Source organism: Hemicordylus capensis, chromosome 7, assembly GCF_027244095.1.
Source record: "Hemicordylus capensis ecotype Gifberg chromosome 7, rHemCap1.1.pri, whole genome shotgun sequence".
In the NCBI taxonomy this organism is placed as follows: Eukaryota; Metazoa; Chordata; class Lepidosauria; order Squamata; family Cordylidae; genus Hemicordylus; species Hemicordylus capensis.
Window position 1 is genome coordinate 29,774,286 of NC_069663.1, and position 6,238 is coordinate 29,780,523.

The 6,238-nt window shown below is 44.2% G+C and overlaps 1 long non-coding RNA gene across 2 annotated transcripts; it reads left to right on the forward strand.

The window, feature by feature from the left end:
* Nucleotides 1–2,783: 2,783 nt before the first annotated feature.
* LOC128333218 (uncharacterized) lies at nucleotides 2,784–5,527 on the forward strand. 2 transcript variants are annotated; one of them, XR_008310877.1, is made up of 4 exons: nucleotides 2,784–3,976; nucleotides 4,644–4,782; nucleotides 4,947–5,049; nucleotides 5,158–5,527. It is a non-coding gene; the product is annotated as an uncharacterized LOC128333218 (long non-coding RNA). The 2 variants fall into 2 exon arrangements; XR_008310876.1 differs by having other exon boundaries at nucleotides 2,784–4,782.
* The last annotated feature ends 711 nt before the right edge of the window (nucleotides 5,528–6,238 follow it).

A 6,238-nucleotide genomic window follows, 5' to 3' on the forward strand; every position in this document is an offset into this window, starting at 1 on the left:
AGCAGCTTTGGGGGAACTGCCAAGAACAGACACAATACCATGTACACGTTGTATTCTGCCATTTAGAGAACACGCTTCACGCGTGTTGGGAGCTTCAAGCTTCTTTAGCCCTGACAACCCTGCGTGGCAAACCGGGCCAGAAGAAACGGAGTTCTATAGTCAGGGCAACTCTGCAGGGGGTTTCCCAGAGTCTATTTCTTGGCATTTTGATTTTGAGTTCTTGGCACATGACAATGGTAGCATTTGTAGAGTTCTGGTATGTCACAACTTTTTTCTGTGTAGAGAAGCTTAAAGAAGGTAATGTGCTTGGAAGAAATTTTATATTCAGTGACAAGGAAGACTTAGATGGTGTGTGGGGGGAGTGCTCAAATGTAGCCTGCATCACTAGTGTTTTGGTATTTTCAAACAATATTCGTATCTTTTTCATACAGCTCATAATTAATCTATGGAATTCTCTGCCACAGGATGTGGTGATGGCCACCAGCTTGGATGGCTTTTTGCAGGGTTTAGACAAATTCATGAAGTCTATCAGTGGCTACTAATCTTGATGGCTGTATGCTATTTCCAGGTTCAGAAGTAGGGTGCCTCCTAATACACAAGGAGCTGCAAGGGAACAAGGATAGGAGAGGGAGTACACCTTCACCTCCTGGTTGTGAACTTCCTGGAAGCATCTGATGGGGCACTATGGGAAACGGGATGCTGGACCACATGGGATTTGGGCCTGATCTAGCAAGGATCTTCTTATATTCTTGTTCTAATTGTGAAATGCACAAACCGGTTAAGCTGAGAGAGATGTGTCCGGCCCAGAGTCACCCAGCAAGTCTCATGGCTGAATGGGGATTTGAACTCCGGTTTCCAAGGTCCTAGTCCAGCACTCTAACCACTACATCATGCTGGCTCTCAATCCTTTGGCCAAATCCTCATAAGATTAAGAAGTGCCACATTGCCCCTACTTCAGAATAAGTGGCACAATTTGCTCTTTTCCAACAGATTTCAAGAAACAATCGACAGAGGCAACATCACAGAAGCCAAGAAGACGTGGAAGGAGCCAAAGACACAGACACACAGGGCAAGCCAAACTAAACCACAACCCAGGGGCTGCGTAGAAGCTTCAGGCTTCTCTCTTGTCCCAAACATCATCATCATCATCACACACTTTATATGTGAGCCACCCCATAACAAATAGTCCTCTGGGCGGCTCACAACACACCATTGAGAAATGTCCAATAAGAGCACATACAAAACGACAAACACATCACAACACAAAACAGCAGCAAATATCCAACCGGCAGCGACACAGAAGCCACAAAGGAATTAAAAGAGCCGACAAGGATGCACAAGATAGCCAAAGCAAGGGTTGTGTTCCTCACCGCCCTGAATGCTCTGTCAATCCACAGGCCATCAGTAGAAACTTCAGGCTGCTCTGTTCTCTCACCACCTGTGGAAGGCAGCGTGATCTCTCATTCTGTGGCTGCCTGGAATGAAACACGCTTCATGTATGTTACAAGCTTCAGGCATCTTCATTCTCCCAACAGCCTTGTCAAGCTGGATATCCTCTAAGATGGTGACTGCCTAAGATGGTGACTTCATGTGTGCTGCATGCTCAGCAGCCCTTTGTGCCATGTTTGGAAAGAAGAAACAGAGTTGGCACACATTTGCAATTACCTCCATGCCGGAGATTTTGGAATGTGTTCTCCTCCCAAGAGGCCTGTGTGGGAGGCAGGATCAAAGACAGGGACTGGGCCCAAAGTAAAGGGATCCCACCCCTGTCAAAAATAGAACTCCCAGGGTGGTGTAAGAGACAATCGAACAGGAACTAGACTAATGCCTGCTATAATGAGGCTCTTCAGCAGAGCACTGAAGAATCTATACCAAATAAGTATTGTTATGGCTGACAAGCAGACTAGGTTTCTCAGTAGTTATCCCTCAATGGTTACTCTAAAGGAGGACTCAATTTCAATAGGGGTTGCATTGGGTAATTTGGCCAGGATGTCAGCCAGTATTCATTATGCATTGATTTTTGCAAGATGAGATGAAACAGCTGTGAAACTAGTTACCAAGAAATCAAAGATTTCATCCTTAGTGAACTTCTCATATTCTAACAGAAGAATGTGGTATTGCTCACACTTTAAAATCAATGACATGCCTTTTTCTCTTCCAGTGGGTTTCAAGAAAGAGCATAAGGAATGAGGAGGACACAGAAGACAAGACAAGCTGACCTGATCAATCTTGTGATGAGGAGGCGCAATGTCCGAGAATTGAAGAACTATTCAACATAGTTATTCAGTTTTGTTCATTATAGTTCTTCAATTTTATTCAAAACTAGTTAATTTTGGCCCGTTGAACAACGGGCCCTAGTAACGGCTCTCCTGTCCCCCCGCTGCCATTCCCCCTCCCTCCCTCATTAAGGGCCAAATCGGCCCAGCCACTTGCCCCGCAGCTTCCGCCGCCGACCAACCGCCCACCCACCCAGCTGCCGATACCTCCTTACTGCCGGCACACGTCCTCCGCTTGATCCGCTGTTCAATTAACAGAAGGAGAGAGGTGCTCGCATGCAGAGCTCCACTCTCTTTAAAGTCTCTTCCCGAACTGGCGGTTTGGGCGGCAAGGACGCAAAGCGCCAGTTCGGGAAGAGACTTTAAAGAGAGTGGAGCTCTGCATGCGAGCACCTCTCTCCTTCTGTTAATTGAACAGCGGATCAAGCGGAGGACGTGTGCCGGCAGTAAGGAGGTATCGGCAGCTGGGTGGGTGGGCGGTTGGTCGGCGGCGGAAGCTGCGGGGGCAAGTGGCTGGGCCGATTTGGCCCTTAATGGGGGGGGTCAGCTGGGAGGGAGGGTCGGCGGCGTCAGCTGCGGGTGCCTTTTAAAAAATATTTAAGTGGCCTCCGCTCCGCCCCCGGCCTCCGTCTCTTTTGGCCGAGGCAGCGGCAGAGCCGCTGCCTCGCCCAGTTTATCCCGGCGCCGGTTTTCCGGCTTCTTCGGGGCGGCCGCTTCTGGCCGCCCAAGATGGCTGCCGGGTACCGGCGAGCGTGTCTCCCTTGCCCTGTTCTGTGCCTGCGCGAAGCGCAGGCGCAGAACAGGGCAGGGAGGCACGGACACACGCTTGGTGTCCGTCCACGGACAGACACCAAGCGTTTTATTAGAGAGGATATAAATATGTGTAAATATTGAGCATACATATTTATTTCACACTGATTGTCACGAATGTAAAAGTGAAACTGTGAAAAGTATATTCACCAAGTCTTGCTCACACTTCAAATAAATGACTTAAAATAAGAACATAAGAACAGCCCTGCTGGATCAGGCCCAAGGCCCATCTAGTCCAGCATCCTGTTTCGCACAGTGGCCCACCAGATGCCATTGGGAGCCTACAGTCAGGAGTTGAGGGCATGCCCTCTCACCTGCCATTACTCCCCTGCAACTGGTACTCAGAGGCACCCTGCCCTTGAGGCAGGAGGTGGCCTACAGCCCTCCGACTAGTAGCCATAACTAGACTTGACTTGTTCTTTCCCAGCAGATTTCAGGAAAGAGCCTAAGGAGCAAGGAGAGTGAGGATAAGACAAGCTGTTTCAATCTCTTTCGTGATGAGGCTTCATCAGAGAACTGAAGAACATATACAAAATATAAAGATGTATACAAATACTGAGCATACTTATTTATTACATACTGATTGTCACCGGAGAATATAAAAATGAAACTCTGAAAATGTATTACTCAGGAAATCTAACATCCTTCATAAATGTCTCATACTCTAACATCACGTGGATTTGCTCACACTTCAAATAAATTATGTAACTTGTGCTTTCCCAAAAGATTTCAAAAACAGACCAGTGGAGGCGACAAGAGACAAGCCATGCCAAGCAAAACTGCATTACCCTTTTAGGTCTTGTTTTCAGAAGATTAGTCTCAAAACCAGTGGCTGGCTGCTGCAAATAGAGGCTTCAAGCGTGAGCTGATTTTATCCTTGGTCCTGTGAGGTAAGTTAGCCTGGAATATTCTGTGCTGGCTTCAAGGGTTCATGCCTAAAAAATAAGAATACGTTTGTTTAAATTGTTTGTATCCTGCCTATTGAAGAGCCTTAAACAACCATCTCTTCAGCCTGGATTTTAATGATATCTTGTTTTAATCTTAATTTTGATTAGATTTAATCTGGTTTAAATGTTTTTTGATTTTAATTGTTTTATTCTGTGTTTTTTATTTTATTTTAATGTAAACCAGCCTGAGCCAATGAATGAATGAATGAATGAAATAATAAATATTCAACAAAATGCTATTCAGGGCCTCTTACCCTCTCTTAAATTAAAACAACCCCCCCCCACTAAATGCAAAACAACAACAAAACCCACTATTAAATGCAAGCCCCCACACTACTAAATTAAAAAAAACACACTACTAAATGCAACAACCCCCCCAAAGCCCACTACTAAATGGGGAAAAAAACCACCACTAAATGCACACACTCCGCTAATAAATGCAAAAAAGATTCACTACTAAATGCAATAAAACTGAAGATAAAATAGACAAGAAAAAAGAGCATTCACAACTAAAAACTGAGTATTCTAAACAGGAGTAAAAAAAAATAACCACCATTGGCTCTGTTCACCAGCCATTCTCATTGAGCTCTGTTGGTACATTACTCGTCAGGTTTTTTCACCCGTCAGGCATCCTTTTTCACTTGTGACAGATGGGTAGACTAGTGGATTTTCTGAGCCCTGATTCTAAACCTGGATTGGAGAAAAATGAAATTTTTCTTGGTGCAGATCTCCTGACCTAGCTGCTTTGCGTGAGTATTTGTTCAGTGAGTCTGAAAAAAACTATTATTGTGATGTTTGAAACTAACATTTAACACATTTGTTAAAGATTTGTGGTAATGTTTTATTTTGAAACATGAATTATTTGAATTGATGAAAGAATGTTAATATGCCTATATGTTCTCTTTTTACCCAGCATGTTGACTTGTATACAGTGCCATGTGGATTGTGGATAAATCCCTACAAAGGAGGATATTGCAAGAAATCGGAAATTTATAAAAGTGGCTACTGTCAGAGAGGTATGTATCAACTCCTATTTAGATGTTTTTACTCCCTTATTAGGATGTTAGATATACAGTTAAGGTGACTCTATTTATTTAAAAGTCTTCTGATTTTCCTCTCAAAAGAGACTTGTGCAGACAGGTTGAAAGTTGCTCTTACAATAAGTGATGTAGGGACATAGGAGCTGAAGTCCTATGGTCAGGGTGAAGTGCTGGTAACCTCTCCCCTGTAGCCTCCAAAGAAAGAGGAGAACTTTCTGCAACTGGAAGAAAAAAGATGAAGTCTGAAGAAAAGATTCACTGTGGAAGGAGCGGTCCGCTTGCCATGGACTGTGATGCTTTCTTGCTTCACGTTATTGATAGCCAGTTTAGTTTATTGTTACCTTTAAATTATTGTTCTGTGTGTGAGCATTCTGTGCATTCAGTATTTCTGTAAAGCCTTTGTGTAGAACCCGGGTTCTTATTTTTGTAATGTATTTTAAATGTCTAGAAAATTTTTGTTGTAGCTGCTACACTTCTGATCAAACCTACGATGTTGAAGAGCAATTCTGACAAGATGCAAAACAAGGGAGCCTTCTTCCTTAGAAACCTGTGGTAAATCCACGGGGGCTGTTCCAAGGACAGCAATATCTGACATTTTGTTTGACAGAGAATTCCACAAGTGGATGATGCGTTGTGTGAAAAAGTGTTTGTTTGTTGGTTGGTTCTAGATTTCCTGCCAATCAATTGCATGGGATGACCCCTGGTTCTAGTGTGATGTGAGAGGGAGAAGAATTTCTCTCCATCCACTTTCTCCACCCTATGCCTGATTTTATAGACCTCTATCATGTCTCCCCGCAGTTGTCTATTTTCTAAACTAAAAAGCCCCAGGTGTTGTAGCCTTGCCTCATACGAAAGGTGCTGTAGGCCCCTGATCATCTTGGTTGCCCTCTTCTGCACCTTTTCCAGTTCTACTATGTCCTTTTTTAGATGATGTAACCAGAATTGTACACAGTATTCCAGGTGTGGCTGTACCATAGTTTTTGAATAAGGGCATTATAATATTAGCTGTTTTATTTTCAGTCCCCTTCCTCATGATCCCTAGCATGGAATTGCCCTTTTCCACAGCTGCTGCACATTGAGTCGACACGTTCAACGAGCTGTCCACCACCACCCCAAGATCCCTCTCCTGGTCAGTCACGAATAGCTCAGATCCCATCAGCATAGA